The 24,239-nt window shown below is 35.3% G+C and overlaps 1 pseudogene; it reads left to right on the top strand.

The window, feature by feature from the left end:
- The window catches only part of LOC149139521 (chaperonin 60 subunit beta 1, chloroplastic-like), a 44,890-nt pseudogene extending 24,060 nt beyond the window's left edge, over nucleotides 1-20,830 (top strand).
- The last annotated feature ends 3,409 nt before the right edge of the window (nucleotides 20,831-24,239 follow it).

Below are 24,239 nucleotides of genomic sequence, written 5' to 3'. Positions count from 1 at the left end.
CAGGAGGTTCATGATCCCACCATTTCTTCCCATTGAAGTCTTTTCATCGAGGTTTAAGGAGCTAAGGGTTTGAGTTATAGGTGAATCCAAGGAGGATGTCGGGACTACAACTTGCTCAAGGTTCCTTATCCTTCCTATTCTTCCTATTTAAATTGAAGCCTTTTTAACCCAGTTGAAGAACCTGAGGGGGTTGAATCATATGTGCAAGCAAGGAGGATGAAAGGACAAATGTTAAGGGGACAAGATAATGACTGGGGTTAATTGGTTTTTCCTTTTATTTCAGTTCAGAAGAGGTTTAGGGTTATAATACTTTGTTCAATGACATATTTGCATGCATCAATGGCAGATGGTGGTGGGTTAGCTTGAATGGGCAATAGAATTCTGCTAGAAAAATCAATTGTTAATGCTCAAAAGGGTGGCAAGTTTCTTATAGATAGTGGTCGTTTCTTATAGATAGTGGTCATGGAACGTCACACACACCTATCAGAGCTTTAACCACCATATTGGAGCCTTCCACCAAAAATAACGGTCAAAACACAACCTCTTCCTGCCCTCTAGAAGGAAAATGACGAGATAAAAAGAATAAAGAAAATATAAAACAGAACCCCAATGGGCATTTATTCTTCCTTTACACTACCTTCAATGAGAATGTAAATAAACTATTTGATGGTTATTACAGAAAAAACCATTGTCCCTAAATCGGGTGGCCTCAAGGCACAACACCTTGATTTATCTGATCGGAAAGCTTTGGCCACGATCATGAACAAGTTGAAGACTCAAAATTTTAGACTTTTGACCTTCATCTTCCCTCACAAGGTGAAGAATAATACCAAGGGGGGAGTCTCTGGATCATTTTCTTGTGCTAATAATGGGAGAGTCAAGATTGTAGCTCGGGCTGCTCTAGGTGATATTACGAATAGGTTGGATCAATCATGAAAGGATCCGGAAATTGCATCTAAACAAAGGAAGGGTTAGGGAAATATTATGAAAATGGGTTGTAATCCAAGAAATTAACTTATGGAGGAGAAAAAGTAGAATTATGCATGGGCTATTGAGGGAATCGAGAGGGTTCAGTTTAGCGGTAAAGACATGGAGGCGATGGAGGAAAGAATTGCAGAAGAAGGTATGTGGGTTTTTCAAAGCCATTTTTTTTGTTGTTGGGATGTGTGTGTTTCTAGGTGTTTTATCTTGGGTAGATTTTCCCTCTCCATGTATGCGAAGACTCATATCTCAAATTTGTAATGGGTCCAAGTTTTGCGAGAGGCATTTTTTTTTGACTCGGTTCAAATATCTCTATGACCAATAAACACTCACATTATCACCTTCCCTTGGGAGGTCCTAATGAATTTGAAATCATCACATTATTTTTTCTTACAATTAAATTCACTAACACTGCACTGACTACCAGAATAGCCATTTCTTGTCCCATCCATGTTCTCGTCCCCATTCCCATCTTGACACTACAGTAGTACATGAATAATCAAGTGGAGCGGGCTAACAGTTATTATCCCCAAAATCCTTTGTCCCTATTTCTTATTTCATTCTCATTTCCCTTTCGAGTTCCAATTTCTGATAACATAGCTAGTTGTAAATGACTTGTTGGACAATTCTTGGTATTTTGTGCGTCTTTGGATGTGCACTCAAATTTTCTCTGCTTCTGGGTTGCACGTAGGTTGATAAGTCCCCATAAGTGAAATTCCACCATTCTCACTCACCCATGTGATTTTCTAGACAACCACCTGAAAATTCTGTTGTGTTTAGTGGATATAGGGGTGCCCTGCTAATGCTAAATGTTGTAAGTGAAACTTCTGCAAGCCTTTCTAGAAGAAGGCTGCATTTGATTATTGGCATTTGAATGATTTTGGCCAAATAAATTGCCTTAGTGTCAGAGACTTCCATGACATATGGTGACTTACTAAAGATGATCTCTCTTCCATCTCTACATTTCATGATCTATGTTTCAGCTTCGTATTTCATCATCTTTGCTATTATTTACAGAAACAAGAATTTACCTTACCTAGAAACCAAGGCATAGTCTGGCCATTGATGTTGTCTATAGTACATAATATTTATAACCATGTATTGTAGCAAATATAATAAATTTCCACATTAATGTGATTCTTGGAACCTTACCCTCACCGCATGGGAAGGAAATTGCTAAGTACAAAAACATTAATCAAGCACTTATCCTATTTTTCTTGTGGTAAGGATAAGGCCCCCTATTTTGACCCAGTTCAAATACTTGCTTCAATTAAAAATTATAAACTAAGATTTCAACCACAAAATGAATAAAATCATAGTCTCTTAGTACTAAAGGCTTGGCATTTCAGGGTAGAAACTCTCTTGCTAATCAAAATCAGTACAGGGCCCCAGTTAAATAAAACATATCTCAATATGTCAAATCATAACAAGAGCTTGTATAATATAATCCATATTAAAGAGAACTCACAAGAAGAAAACTTGTAATATGAAAGCTAGTAATACTTCAATAAGAGCATAAGTAAAAAAACCAGCACTGCTTCTATAAGTTGTCTCCTAACCTCCAGCTTGCAGATGCCCTTGTAACTAATTTGATCTACAAAAATTGTTGGCAGTGAGGGATGGCATCAACAACATACTAATGATCCTCCAAATAATTTGATTTTCCTTCCTATTCACACTGCTATATTGCATATATTACCTAAGTAAGTATCACTTATTTGAAGCTGTAAATAACATTCCTTTAGATGGAATTCTTTTCTGTGACTTGTAGTTTTTTTGTTTCTAACCCATCTTGGTTGAAGTACATATCCTTTTCCATATCTCTTGGATTGACTACTTTCTCTCTGCTATGTCGTCTCATGGTTTGCCTTCTGTTTAAAAAATTAAAGGAGATGGGTGAAAAGGCAACAAGAGAAGGCAATTCCCTAGCATTTCTGTCGGATATTGCACCCAACTTCCTCTCCTTTCCAATGTTACCCATGGAGGCAGAAGTGGCAACTACTGTCATAGTACCCATAGCATACACCATCTTCCCTTATTCTGAATAAAGAATTACAATATCTTCATATTACCTAGTATTTCACAAACATGAATGCCAAAGTAACAAAAAGCACCTATAACTAACACACTAAATAACTATTAAGGCTTCTGGAAAAATCTGTAGCATCACAACAGACACAACCTAAGAGAAATTTAGCCACCATCCTCATCTTAAACAAGACAGGTTTCTATACTTGCACTCTTATTTCGCAAAAATAGAGAAAACATGGCTAAATTAATATTATAATAGAAAAATATGAAACCATTTCTGATATTCACCCCAAGGTTTCCAATTGAGCCTGATATGCACCTTAAAGGTTGCCAAGCTATAGTGTAGTCACCAAGCTTGAGGTTGCATACTTTTTAATTTCAATATTTTACCTCTAGTGTCCATGTTTTCAATTGCATCCAATTGGCCATCTAGATTTAATTCACCACTACTATACATAAACAATATTTTATACGCAAGCACCAGATATTGAAATATCTTCCCACCTCACTCAGAATGTAAATAACTCTATATCAAAAAGGTATCACTACTAGAAACTAAAAAATAATTTCCAAGTTACTACATGAAAGGTTCTTACAAATTGACAACAACTTTAAGGAAATTTCATCAGACCATACCAAGAATTTTATGTAAGAAGATATCAAATAAGATGCTGAACCAACAGTTCTGGTGGAACAAAACTAGCTTACATGCTAATGAAAGAGAACTCCCACTTCTGAATCTATGGAGAGAACCCCATCCTAAAATCAAGAACAATGAGAGTCAATAATTGACATAGTTGTGCCAGAAGACCCCTGAGATATCAACAATGGAAATGGAGATTCAAGCAATGTAAGCATCTCTAATCCAAGAGATGTTGGAATGATTAAGGTGGGCATTCAAGAAAACATGAGACTCCAATCCATAAATCATGTTTGTGTCGGTTTGTTTGGATAATGATTAGAATGTGATTTTATAGAAATTTTGTAATAGCATCGAACCCAAATTGTGTGACTTATTCTGTAACTAAGATGAATTTAAAGTAGAAAATAAAATAATTTGTGCATTTACTATTTATTGTGGTAATATTCTCTCTTCAAAATGCCTTTGATTACTGGATAGTGAAAGCTTTGATTTGGTGGATTTAATGTAGCGTTACTGTTGGGTCCCTATAATACTACTGATTACCCATTACTATTGTAGTTGTATCCCTTATTAATATTGTTGCGCCCCTGTTGCCCCCATATTGTTATTATTGTGCCCCATAGAATCCCTCTATTGTTATTTTTGTGGCTTTATATTATTATTGTTACGTCGGCTGGGTTATATTGTGACTCTTTAGACTCCTATATATAGAAAGGAAGTTTCGTCATTTGAATCATCCAATAATTGTTCATTTATGTAATGTAAAGGAGGTTTCCCCCTCGAATAGGTTGAATTCTAAGGCGTTGATCTATCTTTTCTATCTTTTTCTTGAGCTGGTTCTATAACATTTGGTATTAGAGTTTTGGATTCTAGGGTTTCGCTGCTACAAACAGGTCATCGAGGAATTTTCGCTATAACTTTTTGTTTGTGACGTTTCAGAAGCTAAAAAAAAACTCATTTGAGAAGAAATCGTGCTGAATCTCGGGTCCAAATTTTAGACCTTTTCGTGCTATATTTGTGGAGATATGATTTGAGGAAGTTGGTCTTTTTGCAGACTCCTGAATTACATTCCAAACAGGTGACCTGGGGAAAATCGTCATAACTTTCTCTTTGAGAATCGGATTGAAATTTCATAAGAAGGTCCAGAAAGAGGATGGACTGTAGTTTCTTGTATATCTTTTTTAGAGCCAAAGGTCAAAATAGGGACACGTGGCACATCGTACAAGTTCGCTCTACTGAACTAGTCTATAATCAGGTCACTGTGGGATATTTTACATAACTCTTCCTTGGAGAATCCAATTGGGATCAGACTGGTGGCATTGGAAATAGGACACAGAGAGCTACTACAGATTGTAATTTCAGAACTGGATGATCCAAAATTACAAAGATACATCAAAGACAATATCGAGCTCCTACAAAGTGAAAAAAGGTGTGTAGATTTTTTTAAATTTTTGCTTAAGCTTGGTTTGAAAAAATATTTTGAAGGAATTCAAAGGGAATAGTAGAGCATTGTTATTAGTAAATGATGCTCCGAGTAAAGAAAATGCAAACACCTAGTAAGCAACATGAAAGCTCTAGCATGACTCATGAAGAAGAGGAAGAAATGCTACATGATATATCAAAATTACAAGACCAAGTGCAACAAATTTCACTCTCACAAAAGCTAACATAAGCTAAGATAAATGGCATGGAATCTAAGATAAAAGGCGTGGAAGCTAAGATTGATGATTTGAAGATAGATTTGAAGAGAGACATGGCAGATTTGAAGACAGATTTGACAAATTTTCGACAAGAAATACTTACTAATGGTGGAAAGGTAGTAAAGGAAACTCATGATGCGGACAAAAGAAATGTTAATCATGATTTCATAGACTCTAATGTGGGATCAAAGACCCACCATATTCCAAAAATCGATATGAGGAAGTTTGATGGCAAGGATCCCGCAACATGGATATTACAGATGGAGCAATTTTTCGATCTCAATAATGTGCAAAACACACAAAAAGTACGTATTGCAACTTTATATTTGGAGCCAAATCAGTTTGTATGGTATCAATGGCTTTGCTTTTGTAAACAAATTATCACTTAGGCAATTTTTACGGAAGAATTAACAACACATTATGAGGATACAAAAAGCAACACTTTTTCTAGCCAATTGATAAGTATCAAACAAAAGGGTTCAATAATGGAGCACATTGAGGAGTTTCAAAAATTGAACATAAGGGTAAAAAATATTCTAGAGGAGCATAGGATTGATGTGTTCATAGGGACTTTAAAGGATAATATTCAGCATGATGTTCGCCTTTGGGAACTTGATTCATTAGAGAAGGAATTCAGGTTAGCATGAAAAATGGAAAGCAAAATTATGGCAACCAAGAGGCATACCACTCACAACTATAAAGATGGAGGTGTTGTTGCCCCTAGTCTTCCACAACAATTGGAAGAAAAAAGAGAAAAATGGCTTTGTTACAGTTGTGATAGCAAATACACTAAAGGTCATAAGTGTGCTGAGAAGAAATTATTCTACATAGATTGTGAAGAGGAAGAAGAAAAGGAGCAAGAAAGGTCAAAAGAAGAGGATATACTCCAGGAACAAAGCCTAGATAAAGAAGAAATGAATCCGAACATATCTTGTAATGCATTGGCGGGAATTATCACTCCTCAAACCATCAAGATAAAAGGACAAATCAAGAAGAAAAAGGTAATAGTGTTGATTGATTCAGGAAGTACCCGTAATGTTTTTCATTGTAAGGTAGCAAAAGAATTGAATTGCTTCTTATATCCAGCACCAGAGTTTCAAGTGATGGTTGTAAATGGAGGAACAATAAATTGCTCGGGAAAATGCCATAATATCAAGCTATCCATGGGAGAATATGTATTGACTAGCCCAATGCTTTCCATTCCAATGGGAGGTGCTGATGTTGTACTAAGAGTCTAATGGCTACAATCTTTAGGTACAATAGCTTTTAATTTTTAAGAAATTTTCATGAAATTTTATATGGAAGGAAAGGAAGTTGAATTAAGGGGTATTGCAGGGAAACCGGGAAAGATAATCAACTCTAACGGTATGAAAAAGCTTCTAAAAAAAGAACAAAGAGGTGTAATTGCACAATTATGTTCGCTAGATGTTTCCACATTGGAATCATCTATTTCTCTAGATCTCCAAAAAGTCTTGGACAATCATTCCAAGGTATTTGACACTCCCAAAGGTCTCCCACCTATTCGTGATCATGATCATGCTATTCATCTGATTCCAGGAAGTGTTCCTCCAAACATCAGGCCGTATAGATATCCCTATGCCCATAAGAGTGAAATTGAACGTATGGTTGCAGAAATGCTAGAGGCTGGTATAATTCAACCGAGTCAAAGTTCTTTCTCTGCTCCAGTGGTATTGGTGCATAAGAAGGATGGATCTTGGCACATGTGTCCGGATTATAGGGAGCTCAACAAGCTCACTATCAAAGATAAGTTTCCCATTCCTGTCATTGATGAATTACTGGATGAATTGCATGGATCAATTTACTTCACTAAGTTGGATCTCCGTTCAGGATATCATCAAATCAGAATGAAGACTGAAGACATTCAAAAAACAACATTTAGAACTCATGAGGGTCATTATGAATTTTTGGTCATGCCTTTTGGCCTTACCAATGCACCTTCAACATTTCAAGGTTTGATGAATTCCATTTTCAAACAATTCCTTAGAAAATTTATATTAGTATTTTTTGATGATATACTAATCTACAACAAGTCTTGGAAGGATCATGTTGAACATGTTGACAAGGTGCTACAATTATTGGAGGAGAAACAATTATATGCAAAAAGATCCAAATGTTTCTTTGGAGTATAAGAGGTGGAATATCTGGGTCATATTATATGTCATGAAGGAGTTAAGGTAGACCCTAGCAAAATTAAAGCCATTAAGGAATGGAAAATCCCCACATCCATAAATCATCTGCGAGGATTTCTCGGGTTGACAGGGTATTATCACAAGTTTGTTAAGAATTATGGGAGAATAGTAGCACGTCTAACAACACTATTGAATAAAGATGCATTTTCATGGACTCCAGCAACAACAAAGGCCTTCGAACATCTTAAAGAGGCAATGTGCCAAGCATCGGTCTTAGCTACACCAGACTTCAAAAAAACCTTTATTGTAGAATGCGATGCTTCAGGAAATGGAATTGGTGTTGTTTTAATGCAAGATGAAAGACCCATTGCTTTTGAAAGTCGTCCAATCAAGGGAAAGTTTTTACACAAAGCTATTTATGAGAAGGAAATGTTGGCAATACTCCATGCACTTAAGAAATGGCGACCCTACCTAATGGGAAGACACTTCAAGGTAAAAATGGACAATGATTATCCTCTGAAGAGCAACAAAAGTGGGTCACAAAGATGTTGGGTTATGACTTTGAAATCATCTACAAAAAAGGGAAGCAAAATGTGGTGGCAGATGCACTCTCAAGAAAGGATGAGGATGTGGAAGCATTGTTGTGCACCATTTCTATTACCAACCAGACTGGATAAACGAAGCAAGGGAGGAATGGAAGAATGATGAAGAAGTGTGGGCACTTATTCGAAAGTTACAACAAGGTTCGAGTACATCTGATACATTTAGTTGGAAAAATGATTCGTTATGGTGCAAAGATCGCTTATACCTCTGTAAGAATTCCCAGCTAAAACAAAATATTCTTATGGAATTGCACACCTCTCCCTTAGGAGGGCACTCAGGATTTTTAAAAACTTACCACAAGGTTAAGAAGGAATTTTTTTGGGATGGCCTTAAATCAGATATTCAAAAGTTTGTGGCAGAATGTTTGGTTTGCCAGCAAAATAAAGTTGAAACAATTAAGACACCGGGTCTATTGCAACCTTTATCCATTCCAAGCAAACGTTGGGAGGAGATTTCAATGGATTTTATCGCAGGTTTACCCAAGTTTGAGGGAAATAGTGTCATCATGGAGGTAGTTGACAGACTTACCAAGTATGCACACCTTTTTGCATTATCACATCCATTTAAAGCCAGTACAGTTTCTTCTACATTTATGGAAACAATTCAAAAGCTACATGGAAACCCAAAGATTATTGTAAGTGACAGAGATCCCATTTTCACTGGAAATTTTTGGACAGAATTATTTTCTTGTCTTGGTACTCAGTTAGCTCATAGCTCATCTTATCATCCTCAATCTGATGGGCAAACTAGGATAGTAAAAAAATGTTTGGAAGGATATTTGCGTTGCTTTGTATCTGATAAACAGACACAATGGGTCAAATGGTTGCTTCTGGCTGAATGGTGGTATAACACTTCCTTCCATACAGCAACAAAAATGACCCCATTTATGGCACTTTATGGATATCCGCCACCAACCATCACATCATATTTAAGAGAAAATTCTAAGGTTCAAGTAGTGGAACATCACATCGAACATCAACAACAAGTCCTCCAACTCTTAAAGGATAACCTCATGTTGGCACAGAATAGAATGAAACAACAGGCAGATCAACATCGCAGTGAAAGAAGTTTTGATGTAGGTGAATGGGTATTCCTACGGCTACAACCATATAAGCAAATGTCCCTCAAGAAAGCTAAGAAGGATAGCAAATTATCACCAAAGTATTATGGTCTGTACAAGGTGTTTCAAAAGATTGGTACTATGGCATACAAATTGGAGCTTCTTGTAGCTTCTCGATTGCACCCAGTTTTCCATGTTTCATGTTTAAAGAAGGTTATAGGCGACAAGCTCCCAGTTCAAACAATATTGCCAGAACTTGAGGAGGAAGGAAAAATTATATTGGAACCAGAAGCAGTCATAGAAACAAGAACTCAACAACTATGAAATCAATCAATTTCGAAGTATCTTATCAAGTGGAAGAACTTATCCGCTGAAGATTCCACATGGAAGGATGAAAATTTTATACAGAAGCATCCAGAACTACTCAAGCATTGAGGACAACACTTTTTTGAAGGAGAGGGGCATGTTGGGTCCCTATAATACTAGTGATTACCCCATTACTATTGTAGTTGCATCCCTTATTAATATTGTTGTACCCCTGTTGCCCCCATATTGTTATTACTGTGCCCCATAGAATCCCTCTATTGTTATTTTTGTGGCTTTATATTATTATTGCTAGATCGGTTGGGTTATATTGTGACTCTTTAGACTCTTATATATAGAAAGGAGGTTTCGTCATTTGAACCATCCAAGAATTTTTCATTTATGTAATGTAAAGGAGGTTGCCCCCTCGAAGAGGCTGAATTCTAAGGCATTGATCTATCTTTTCTATCATTTTCTTGAGCTGGTTTCATAACATTTACAAAATTGCAGGCACCGGTCTATTTTTGTATTAAGGTTTATTATTCATATTGTGATTTGATTCTCATAATGTTTGTACTTTATATATTGCTGTTTTTTGTACGTTATAGGTTATTGCAACTTGGGGAGTTTGCAACAACATTGACTTTCTTTATTTGTCATACACACGACATGCAGAAGACATTATACAAATAAGAAAAATGACATAAAGCTAAATTCTCTCATGTTCTGAGCTTTGTGTTGTTGCTTCTAGATACTTTGATGGATCTCACATTTAAAAAATTATATTTAAGTTCTTTTTCTGGAGCCAAATTCATAATGTTATTTTATGCCTTTTAGTTTGTAGGCTGATCTGTTTCTATGGTGCCTGTTTTTTCTTATTCTTTGAAAAATTTCAAGTAGATGCATTATATTAAACATCAAATATGAAGGCATTATCACATGTACCTCTAAAATAATTCTGAATTGAAAATGATTTCATGAGGTAAATTTTTTTATTTTGCTGGCTTCATTAGTAAATGATGTTGTAAAATTGTTTATTTTATTTTCGTGACATGTGACTAGCCCCTTATAATTGAATAACCTCAAATAGTGAGTGCTACATCTTCAAAGGATTTTATATTGACAGTTAAGCCATAGATTAACATATTTTATCAAATATATTAGGGAACACTTAGAAATTTGTTTGTCTCAAGCTAACTTTACATTGATATAAAACATGTTTCCTCCTCTTGTCTTCTATAGACCCGTGCTTATCTTAATGGGCCTGGGATTCTTCATCAGACATATATTTTCTAAGATCAGAACTATAGAGGTATATGGTGTATCACTAAATGAAGTCTCCAATTTTTAATCTCTTATTTCCATGTTTAATCCATCTTAGATACAGACATTTCACAAGAAGCAATTTCTTATTTGAATCTTAATATACATACAGCTTACGTTGTAGGGTTTAGAGCACTTTGATGAGATCTTGCGAGAGGCCGATGTTATTGTCATTTCACATGGTCATTTAGGAATATATCTTCCAACAGTGAAGGTAGCCTTCGATATTTGGTGTAAACATTTTTGATATTTCCATTTCCTATTTTTTTTCTCATAGATAAATAAATATTGTTGTCTTTGTAATTTTACTACAAGTATATTTTCGCACTTTTATGGAGATGTCTTATAAATTTGTGCTTTTACTAAATATAAACTTAATGTGTCTCTAAAGTATAAGGTAATAGAAATCAAGATTTATGAACTCGTCGAAGATTCTCTCTTCATAAACTTTATTCATTTGGGATTTTAATTTTTTTGTCAAGGGAGGATCAAATTATTTACAACTTCAAATAAGTGATATTTAAATAGGTAATAGATGCAATATAGCAGTGTGAACAGGTAGGAAAATCAAAATTTTTGGAGGACTATTAGTACGTTGATGATGCCATCCCTCACTGCCAACAGTTTTTGTAGATTAGATTAGTTAAAAGGGCTTCTGCAAGTTGGAAGTTAGGAGACAACTTATAGAAGAAACGATGGTTTTTTTATTTAGGATCTTGTTGAATTATTACCAACTTTCCTATTACAGGTTTTCTGCTTGTGAGTTTTCTTGAATCTAGATTATATTGTACAGGCTCTTCTTATGATTGATTGATTGAGCAATGTTTTATTTAACTGGGGCCCTGTATTGATTTTGATTATAAAGAGAGTTTCTACCCTGAAATTCGAAGCCTTTAGTACTATGAGACTATGAGTTTATTCATGTTATGCTTCAAATCTCAGTTTAGTGTTTCTAATTGAAGCTGGTATTTGATGAGTCAACAACAAAAAAGGTGCAGGTCAGAGAAAAAAAGTCCATCTAAAGGAAGGTTCTTTTCACATAAAACTTTACTGTGGTAGATCTTTCTTTGTCCATATACATTTTGATTTTAATGTGTGGCTTTTATGTAGGTTTTGTATGACTTAATTCCAACATTTTATTGTGCATCTATTGAAAATATTTTCAAATTGTCTTACAGGCAGGTGTCAACAAGCTTGTTGATCTTGTCGGAGTCACCCTTGGATGAAAGGGCATAAATGTTGTTTTGGAGAGCAAGTATGGTTCTCCAAAGATTGTCAATGATGGTGTGACAATAGATAAGGAAGTAAATTGTAGATGTGTGTTGTAATTTTTCTATATTATATATTAGTTTTCCTTTCCTAAATGTCTTACTATCTTATAACTGGGAGGAAAAATTCTCATAGGTCATAGCATATTTCTCTTTTGATGATCTACCTGGTTTATGGAGTAGCCATAGTAGAGTAATGAATCAAGCTTTAACAATTGAAAACAAAGACTTGTGCACCAGATGTTGATGAGTCAAGGTAAATAGTTATTTCCAGTCTAGTTAATGCATTTCAATGTTGTACCCTGCTTCTGAAAGGTTGAATTAGAGGATCCAGTTGAAAATATTTTGGCCAAGTTGGTAAGATAGGATGCAACAAAGACAAATGATTCATATTTTGATTGAACAACCAGATATGTTTTACGCGTGAAAGGTTTAATAACTGAATATGTAAAGGTAATTTATTTGTCCCTAGTACTGGCTTAAGTATTTATTCATTTTTATAGGTCCTTATGGTGGCTGTTGTTTATTTATTTATTTTCTGAATTTTCAATGCTTTAGTAGGATCAAGATAGTATCTGAGTGGGAAAATAGCCTTGTTGAAGATGATATTGTGATTGTGTTTTCAATTAGTATGAGCTAGTTCAAAAAAAACTCAAAAGATAAATCTTGTTGGTATTTTTAAGATTTGTGAATAAGAATCTGAATCATAATCTTGTTCAGGTTATTGTAGCTGGAGGATATCCTATCCAAATTTCTAGGGGCATTGACAAGATAGTAAATGATCTTGCTTTTGAACTCAAAAATTTGTCAAAGGAGGTAAATGCTCACAATTTGAGTCAGTTTTCTCTTTTTGGTCTTGTTCCTTATTGACTTAGTTGATGGTTGAGGCGTACTTTCTTTAGGGGAACAGTTGATCCAAAACTGTCAGCTAGATTTTCTTGAAGACTCTAGGGTATAATGTTGAGGAGTCACTTGTGAAACATCTAGGACAAATGTTATCTATGAGGGAGTGTATATGCTAAAACTTAAGACCATTTAATTGACATTATTCTCCAGGTTTAAGATAGTGAATTAGCAGATGTTGCGACAGTAAGTTCTGGGAATAATAATGAAATAAGAAACATGATAACAGAGGCTATGAGTAAAGTTGGAAGGAAAGGTGTTGTGACACTTGAAGAGGGGAAATGTGTAGAAAAAAATCAATATGTCGTTGAGGGAATGAAATATGATCGTGGATATATTTCTACGTACTTTGTGACAGACAATGAGAAGATATTTGTGGAGTATGAAAATTGCAAGGTAATTAATGTGAATTGAAAGTGTCTTGCTTTCTTTGTTGTGTTTCTGTTTGTGAGTGCTCCTTGTAATGAAAATAGAATGGATATAAATCATTTGTAACATTTTTAGAATAAACTCTAATATGACTGTGGAATTGTTTCCCAATTACGTCCATCTATCATAAATACATGGCACATCCTCCTGGTTCAATTTGGGCCGGTGTTGGTTTTGTATGGAATTTTAAAATTTGTGCCTTATGAAAATTCTGTTATTTCCCAAATTTGTACAATATTGGATTTAGAATATTGATAAGAAAGAAATATGACCACTACTAAGCATGGGAAGAGGGTTTCTAAATTTCTATTTATTTGCACTTGATTTTTAAAATTCATTGATTGGGAATTTGGAGTTTGGAAATGAACTTGCATCTTTATATTTTCTTATAATTTGAAGCTATTATTGGTTGACAAAAATATCACAATTGCAAGAGACTTGATCACAATATTGGAAGAGGCCATCCATGGGGGGTATCCTATCTTGATCATTGCTGAGGACATTGAACAAGAAGCCTTGACTACTCTTGTTGTGAACAAGCTTCGTGGTGCATTAAAGGTTGGCACTTTGAAAGCTCCTGGATTTGGAGAGTGGAAAAGCCAATATTTGGATGACATTGCTATATTTACTGGAGGTATTTTTCAAGTTTAGCTACATTAAGGACTTACATGCACTAAGAGATTAAGTACAAAGCTTGGTGTGTATATAAGCAGTCTTATATCATTTTTCGTGGAAACAATCTTTATTTGGTAATGGGTTTGCTCTACAAGTTCAACTTTTCATGTTAATAGGATAAATTCTCACTGAGTGAGAGGTATTGAGAATAAAATCTCTCCAATGTGTCTATAGTCATGGGTTTCTAATATCTTATGTAGATATTGTTTTGTTTATTCTTTCTCTGTGTAGGCACTGTTATCAGGGACGAAGTTGGATTTGCCCTTGGATAAAGTTGGAAGTAAGGTTTTGGGTACTGTTTCCAAGGTGGTACTTACAAAGGATTCAAAAATGATAGTTGGTGATGGGAGAACTTAGGAAGCTGTTAATAAAAGAGTATCTCAAATTAAAAGCTTGATTGAGGTGTGCTATTTCTCTATAACTTAAAAATAGGTTGCTTTATCTAAATGGAGGCTTGAAATTATTGTCTTGTTTTCTCTGTATAGCCACCATATATTGTAAAGTGGCCATCACCTTGTGGGGAGGGATATCCTCATTAATATCATTCATGATGATGGTATTAATATCAAATTTGACTTGTGAGTTGTCAAGATAGGAGTGTAGAAAGAAACAATTTTGATGCACGGTTTATAATTTGAATATATGTGCCTCTGAAGGAACATGCAACAATAATTACAAACATTAAATTTAAATAACTTAAGGTTGCTTTAATATCAAAATATGTTTGACTTGATAGTTAACTTCCCTATCAACCTATTTTATTAAAGGTTTTCATGAATGATATCATTCTCACTTTCTTTGCAAGTTATAGAACAAGACTATGAAAAAGAAAAATTGAATGAAAGAATTATCAAGATTTCTGGTGGAGTTTTTGTTATCTAGATAAATTTTGGCATGGTTGAATTAATGGTAGCTATTTGTAACAATTCCCTATTATTGGCATTATAGCAATCTAAATCTAGTTAATGGATGTTGGTGACTGCATTTCAATGTGTATTTGTCTAAAGTAAGAATGGATGGTATAGGATAGTGTTCATAATTGTTGATAGGTGGGAGCACAAACAAAGACAGAGTTGAAGGAAAATAGTTTAAGAGTGGAATATTCCTTGAATTCAACAAAGGCATGCATGCAAAATATGCATAATCAATTACGAAATCTAATTCATATTTGCAAAAACATGTTGTGATCTGAAATAAAGGTGAATAATGAGTGTTAATTGAATCCTATCATGCATGGAGCTGCTATTATATCAGAGGGGTATAGGAATTACGTTCTTGCAACTTGGACTTATTTGTAGTGAGGCTTTCAACTGTTGCTATGTGGGATTGGTGTTTGCAACAATTTCAAGCTAAGCATCATGTCCAACAACATAAGGATCTAATTTTCTAGTAATTAACAGTGGTCGGGAGGATGTATTATGTTTCACGTTAGTTTTCCTAGTTAAGCATAGTGTTGGTCTTTGGAATAGATATCACATTCCTATTTATGGTCAAATTATGGTGGAGAGAGGGTCTATTGCCCAAGAATGAGAGATCGCTTGGTTTGATTGATTTAGCTGTTTGGAATTTAGAAGTGTATCCTTACTATGAAATCATTTGGAGGGTAATTCCCTTATAGGGGCTATTACGACATCGATTTTCTTTAGTATAGCATGTTGGCAAGGTATTGATATTCCTTCTTCTTCCCACCTATTCCAGGTCTCTTGTTGTTTATCTTCAAAAGTGTTTGGATGATAGTCAACTTGTTTAGATGGAACATGGATGTGAGTAGAGAAGGTTGTGATTTGGTGAGATGCCTTATTTGGAGTTGGAGGACAGGGTAGTTGTATCTCTTTTGGGCTCATCATATAAGTAGACAAGGCATTTAGTGGTTTGATTTTCTCTTGAGTATAAATTGAGAGAAGGATAATAAAAATAGCTTAAAGATGTTAAGTATAGATGAAACATTATGTAATGTACCCTAGTTTTGGTAGAAAGATCATTGTTTTGGTTTGCATCCTCATGTGATAGCAACCTTCATTCTCTACCCATTCTCTATATTTGACTCCCTATTATCTTTTCTCTATGCTCCTCCTTTATCTAATCTCTATATATTTCTAGAACTTGGAGGCCATTTTCTAACTATCATTGGGTGGTTTGTTGGGAAGTTAGGGCCAATGCAATATTTCATTTTCTTTTTCTTAATTTTATTATCAAATCCAATTATAGTTCAATTAATGGGTGGCTTGAATTGCTTGATTGGCCATTTGAGTCTATGTATCATTTGTTTTGAGGATGTGATTGGCCTCCCAACTGTCAAATTATTTGAAAAATAGCTTTCACTCTACTCACATTTATTTCAATTTGGATACTGGAAGCTTGAGAGAAACTAGTGAGATGGGAGATTATAATTTGAGGAGTCCCCAACATTGCAATGTTTTTTGAAGTAATATTGCTCAATAATGGCACTCCTTTTAGAAGAGTTGATGATTTTTCCATATTATTTTTTGTTTCACTAATATTCCATGAATATTTCAACAATGTTTGTACCTTTGCAATATATATGACTCTTTGCGAGCTTGAGAGGCCCTAGTTACCTTTCGAGGCCAATGAATGATAATGCATACATCCTTTTACTATAGATCCATTTGCTAATATCACTAATTTATAGGTTATTTTGGGTGGATTGGTTCTATTGAGCTATTCTTGATTTATTATACCTTGATTGTGAGATATTGGTTTAATATTCCAAGTTGATATCCACTTTTTGTCACTTTGAGTTAGATCTCCACTACAAATTTTATCTGTGAAATTTGTAATGATAGTTTATGTTGTAAAATTAATAATATATTTTAATATGCTTTTCGATGAGACTTAAAATGTTAAAAAGTATTTTAACAAAGTTGAACCCTAGGGGTACTTAAGAAGGTTTTCCATTGTCTCCTTGGCAACTCTTCCACTTACATTAGGCCAATTCTTTTATAGCACAAGCGGGGAACCCCTAGAAAATATTGCTTTTGATATTAAGCTTTTTCATATACTTCTTTCTCTTAGGATGATCTGTGTTTGAGTCTTGGACTTGCAATCTTTTGTCTCACTTCTTGAGAAAGAAACATAATGTTTTTTCCAATAAAATAATTCTATATAACATAGGTCCTTTCTCATCAATTAACTGAAGAACTTGTTATTTCCCATTGAAGGGCCAAATGTATAACTTTCTATTGAAAATGGCTCAGAAATAGTGATGTAACTTAACTAGGCAAATACACCTCAAAGCTTAATTTATTTTTTTTGTGTGGAAAAACAAGGATGATAATTTGTTGTTGGTGCATGCTTCCATTTGTCTTAGTTGATATAGGACTTCCTTGAAATTCAATTGCCACCTAGCTGGGAGTGGGCCAGCGATTGGCATATTGATAACAAAAGCTCATCTTCTCCTGAAGGTTGGACATATGCAGTTGCTTTTCGGCATCTAAAATGGCCCCCTCCATTTGATCCTGAAGGTCCCATGCTCTTTGTCAGGAGAAGGCGATAGGTATGGACAAGACAACATATATCCAAAGATGGAAGACACTCATTTTCTATAGGGATATTAAGGGCATGAGATGTAACTCCTTTACCTGCAGCATGTTTGGGTCGCTTTGGTCCAAAATATATTTTGAAATTTAAACCATGCAGTTTAAATGGTGTGGATGAATATCTTTGGAGAAATGTATTGAATTACAAAGGAAGACATGACAATACTCCAAAGCATGAGAATATGTCCCATATATATGTTTCTTCGCTCATGGAAACATAGGAACTTGTGTACTCCCCTACAAAAAAGGCTAATACATTAACTCACAAGAATGGTTTATGGTTTTGCTTAAGTGTAAAGGCTAGTGAAATTGGAAAAGATGTTCATTTGGACCCGATAAGGGACTGGAAACTCATGCTTACTGCTCTATTAACTTTAATTAGCTTTCTTCCAGTAACTTCTGAGTTTCCTATTCTCGAAAAGCTTTCTGGAGGTGAGTTGTCTATTCGCTTTAGGGGGGTGGTCATGATCCATATTTAAACATGAATGCAACAAATTACAGAGATAACCATAAATACAGAGATGCAACAAAAAAAATACTCCATTTCATTAATGTAAAATACTGAAATATGCTTACAAACAGAAATGGAAATAAACTAGCTCGGGCGATGGTAGCTTATCTCTCTAGAGAGATGGGACAATTACATGCCTCTAAACTGTGTTACAATGAGGCTCGAAGGCCTATTTATGGTTGAGAAACAATGGAAAACCCTAATCATCGAAAAACCTAACGTTAGGAGATTAAGCGCCAAACTATGGGCCCCATTTGGGTAAATTGGTACGTCAACTTCCCGAGGTCGTAACCTTGGCATACGATCTTCGTTTGACGTGCAAAATACCTTGTTAGTATGAACTATCTGAGGACCACAACTTTTGAGTGGCCAACATGGGTTTATGACCCATGTTGACCCATGTTGGTCCTAGTTTTCCCAAAAAAATTTCGTTTAGGGCCTCAAAATAACTCCAGAAGTTCAAGACTCGAAAAACTGGCAAAAATAGTACATTGTGCTACAATTAAGGAAACTAAAAAACTGAAAGAGACAATTGTGGGGGTCCAAGTGGGATAGGCGGGTGGCCACCAACATCCACCTTGATTAGGTCAAATCTATAGAAACAATTAAGGTTTATTCTATTGATCTTCGGAACCCTCTTTATTTTTCTTTGATTCCACAAGGTGGCTGGCAGCCAATACATGTATGTTTCTATTAACAGATTTTGTATTTTTTTATATTTTAATTCCTCAATTTATAGTGTTTTAGATATTTTTTTCCCTGAGATAAAGTAATGTATTTACGAAGTCATGACTATTTTTGAAGGAGGCTTCTCTAATTTCACATCCTACAAAGGATCTTGCTCAATACCTAACATTGAAGAATTCATACTCTGGCAGGTTAGCTTCTTGTCATATATAGATATTAATATTGTTCTTTCATAATAAAGCTAGTCAAGTAATTGCAAGAAAATGACAGTCAAGTATGTTAACTTTATTTCTCTAAGCACGATGGAGCTAAGATGATTATGGTAGGATAAAAGTAGCATGTTCATACTAACAAGTAATTATGATTTTTCTTAAGAATAAGATGGATGTTGGAATTTATTGAGACCAATACTTATCCAATTGGGTTATGGAGTCAAGACCAATGTAGAATAGGGTTCAAATGTGATGAAGAGGCATGACTAGGCTATTAACACTATGGTCTAGCCAACCACATAGGTTTTTTCAAGTGTAGAAATTAATAGTAGGGCCCTTCCAAAGAACCCTCACAACAATTATGAAATAGAAAAATATAACATGTAACCATGAACAAGGAATGGAATAAGAACAATATCCATTAAATGAACAATGATTACAACATGGAGGGTTACACCTCAACCTTCTCTTCTCAGTGGAGAAAAGTTTCCCTTCATTAAAGATTAGATCAATCATTTGCAAGAGTAATTCAAGCCCTTGTTGGCTTTATGCTTTAACTGAATGCAAAAGAGTGGTCATACAATCAAATATGGATTTATACATTTTTTATCAATCTCAATATAGTTGTCTACTCTAACAATATCATATTTTGACTAAAGGGAGGTCAGTTTTGGGAGTACATGCAACTATTTACTTTTTTATGTCTTTTGCTTCACACATGGCCTAGGTTTCCATGTCATGAAGGAATAGTTTGATGAAACACATCGTTGAAGAAATAAATTTTGATAAAATAGTCAATGTGACTGTCAAATACATTTTATAGAATACATCGTGACTCAAAGAGAAGCCTAGACTCTCCAAGAAGTACAAAAGAGAATTCAAAATATGGTAAGTAATAAAAAAATTAATTTCATAATATGATAATAGACCTTGAGACATAATGGTTTTGGTTTGGGTTAAAGATCTTTTTCTTAGTACTCCCTTATTTTCAAGATTTCAAAAGGAGATATTTGGATTCTTGTAAAGTGGATCCCCAATGCTGGAATCTGAACTATGAATGAAAACAAGTTGTTTAATCAACTACATGCCAATACTTGAACTTTATTGTGTTTCTCAACAATGTCATTTTTGGCTGCTTGAGAAAAAGAAGCAATTGTAAACATATTGTCAACAATGTGCCACTTCAAAAACATAGTTGTCAAGTTCACTGGACATGGAAGACTGTAAAAAATGGGTGAGTAGAAGGAATATAGTGATGCAAATTTTCTCCTAAAAGTTTCAATTCCTAATGGAACTAGGAATGTTGATAAATTTGTAACAACAATCCGACAACGTTTTCCAACATTAGATTATGACATCAACTACTTCGGTGGAATAACTAGGTTGTTTGAAATGAGATAAAATCAATTGGAAATGTTGCAGTTGTAACAATAGTTCCCCTAGACAAGAGAATAATATAATGGCTATATCTATAATTGTCTGTTAGGACCTCATATTGTCCCTTTTTGACCATACATTTTTCCATGATATCATCCTTTTCAACCTATATTTAAAAAGTCCTTGTTAGTGTTTTAACCCAATTATCCCAAAGGTATGCAATGATTCTTCTCATCACTATACGTTTAATTATTTAGCATATAATCACGATATCTTCATAGTTAATTTTTAAATTGTTAAGTTGCTGAACAGTTAAAGAATGATGTGCAGTTCGCGTTGCTGAAACTACATGGAGTTTGCAAGACTAATTTTGCAGTTGCTGAAACAGTAAGAACGACACGCAAATCTCGAAGTTGAAACAGTTGATATTTGCATTTCAAATTTGACATCAATAGAGGAACCAGACTGATCATCGAGGAAGCTATTACACTGGATGTAATGCCCATAATCTAAAGACAATATTACTGTAACAACATTTTGTTGACGGGAAACTGATTTCCCTATTTTTGTATAATGGGTTAAAATAGAATTTATAATGTAAATCTTTTGTAATAGATGTCTCCTCTTTATAAAGAGGAGACATCTACATTAGAGGGGGATGAACAGACTGTGGAAAAGGCTCAGTTGAAGGAACAAGACTAGAATCCTTTTTGTAATATGACATATTGATGGATGAATAAAATTTTGTTCTGAACATCTTTTTCTAGTTCTTGTCTCCTAGGGAATCTTGTGAGAAGGACAGGGCCCACCTTCATCACAAGATTCACCCATTATATTTCTGTAGTGTGTCAAGTGTGTCTTTTATTCATGCCTTGTTAACGAGTACTGTTTGTTGAATATCGTTTATAATACCTTTGCTGAAACTCTGTTTCTTTCTCAATTGATTATTGTATTGTTAATTCATGAGTGTTTCACCAGGGATTAAGTTACAGAGTGAATTGGCAAGCTAGATAATCAGAGGTAGGTGCTGAAGATTCCCGCTCTGGGGATAGGGTCCTGATTCTCTGTTACAGCATAGCCATTGTTTTCCTTTGCAGATTGATTCTTTTCTATTATATGACTCTTTGAATGAAATTAAGCATTCTTTGATAGTTATCTACAATAGAGTGTAATTGCTGTAATATAAAGTGGAGCTTCAGTTTGTTAAAGTGAGGTGTGATTTGTTTCTACTACAACTTTTGTTTCTTTTAGGATTGAGTACATATAGTACGCAGTTGCCTTTGAAATAAAAAGACTTCCCTGGGTTGAAAATTTATGTAGCACTTTGTTTTTTAATTCAATAAGCAATTAGAGTGACCAACATTTTGGCGGTGTTGCCGGGGAAGGCAATCATAGATTTTAAAAGCACTGATGATTTTCTCGTAGATATGCAAGATGCATGAGAGGATGCAAGAAAACTAATACTACACGTGGCAAGGGAAAAGGAAGAGGAGGAAGAAAAACTTTCATCGATGAGATTATTTCAAAAGCTGAGACATCCCAGAGGCTAAGCTCTCGGAGGCCACAAACTCAGCACTCTCTCCAAATGGACTACCACACAGAGGAACTAGTGGGACCTGAAAGGATTGAAGAAACAATAGAACATACTGAGGAACCAGTAGAGGAAATTGAAGAACCAATAGAGGATATTGAAGATGAGGAACCAGTTCAGGACATTGAGAGTCCAATAGAAAATACTGAATACTGGGCAAGTGCATCAGGAAAGCAACCAATGGATGGAAACAATGAAGGAATCTTTGGTGGAGGACGTAGAGGAGAAGGAAGAGGAGAGAATTCCCTCTCCACCTTGGAATTCCCTATTGAGGATCTTCCCAGAGGGACAACTCCTATGAAGAATATCCCACTCTCAGCGCTACCTAACTTCCATGGTTTATCCTCTGAAGACCCTGATGAGTTTCTTTTCGAATTTGATATATTGTGTAGAAGTTATGATTATGTTAATAATGCTCAAAAATTGAAGTTGTTTCCAGCAACATTAAAAGGAAATGCAGTAAGATGGTTTATGAGCTTGGGAGGTCATGTGATCATAACATGGGATCAGATGAAGGAGAAATTTTTGGCCAAATACCAAGACTATTTTCGGACGAGAGAAAAAAGGGAGGAATTATTGAAGATGGTTGAGAAGGAGGATGAAAATCTGGAGGACTTTGTGGAAAGAGTCCAGTATAATCTACAGAGATCTGAGCACCTTGATGTAAGTAAAGATATTCTTAAAACAATATTATTGAAAGGGGTAAGGGATGATGAAATCGTTAACCTCTGCAAGAGGTGTTCAAGAGGAGCTGAAAATAAATCAAAGAGCAGGGATAGTACTTATTCAAGGGTCCAGAAATCAGCCAGTGGAGGAGCAACAAGAGCTGAAATAGGTAATCTACTTGAGGAATTTAAAACTGAAATGTTAAGTTCTTTTGCTTCATAGATTGATACCTTGCAGGTTAAGAAGAAACAAGTAGAGGCAGAAGTCGCTTTGGTGATCTTCTGTCCTAAATGCAGAGAAAAACATCTGCTAAGGGAATGTCAATTGGAGAAGGTACCAATCTGCACCATTTGTGATAAGGACCATGAAACTCAACAATGCCCCTCTTTACCAGGAATAAAAGCAGCGTTGCAACCAACTGAGGAGGAAGCTGAAGCAGTTTATCTGCTGACACAAAGGAGGCAATGGCAACCATGAGGACAAGGTACGTACTCTAGTATGCCATTTAATTGTTGGAATAATTATCCTTCTTTTAATCAAGAAAATTACCCGCCCTTTAACCAAATGAAATACCCACCCTTTAATCAAATGAATTTCCCACCCATGCAGCAAACAAACCCTCCCTTTGTAGACCCTGCAATGTGGACTCCCTGGCTTCTATAGCAACCCTATTTTAACCAATGGAACCCAAACTGGAGAGCTCAAAAAACTCCATTCACAAACCAATTTCCTCAGTTCTAGCAACAACTTTCTCTCCCGTCAGGTACGCCTCCGAATAATCAGACCATGAAGCCTCAGTTGCCTATACAACCGAACCCTAACCCTAATAATAATAAAGCTGTGCAAGTCATCGACATTTAGAACCTGCCTACATCTCCTGTGCAATGTAATGATATTCATTTGCGACCTGGGAGAGTAGTTGAGCCGATTATAGATGATATTACCTCTTCCGACTATGATAAAGAAGAGACAGAAAAAAAATCATCTAATAAGGATGCTGAAACAGTCAAGCCATCCTCTAATAAAATTGCTGAAATAGTAGAGCCACCATTCCCTGAACGTCTAGCTCTTGCTAAGACACTTGAGCCGCCTGCTTTTAATCTTCTAGGGGAACTGCAGAATCTTTACGTTAAAATTCCACTTTTACAAGCACTCAGAGATGTGCCAATCTATGCCATAACTATCAGAGACATTTGCATCAAGAAACCTGGTAGGAAGGCTAAAGATTCCCTTACAGTTCATGTGATGGGTGATCTAGCTGCTTTAATGTCAGGAAAAGTTCCTCCTGTAAAATATGGTGATCCTGGTCACCCTACGGTCACAGTACAAGTCATAAAAACTATTGTTTCACGAGTTCTGGTAGACCTAGGTGCTGCTATAAATATTATGACCCTTGAAACTGCACAATGGTTACAGTTGAAAAATGTAATTAGAGAGACACCAAATATCCTGGAATTAGTTGATCGTTCCACAATCAAACCAGAGGAGGTTATTGAAGACATGATCATCTTAGTTGAATCTTGGAATTACCCAGCTGACTTTGTTTTATTACAGACTAAAGCAAAGTTG

The sequence above is a fragment of the Pinus tabuliformis genome, chromosome X (assembly GCF_031772625.1).
Source record: "Pinus tabuliformis cultivar Carrire ecotype Pingquan chromosome X, CPIR1, whole genome shotgun sequence".
NCBI classification, from domain to species: Eukaryota; Viridiplantae; Streptophyta; class Pinopsida; order Pinales; family Pinaceae; genus Pinus; species Pinus tabuliformis.
Note: the sequence above shows the minus strand (reverse complement) of the source record. Positions and strands in the feature narration are given on the sequence as shown.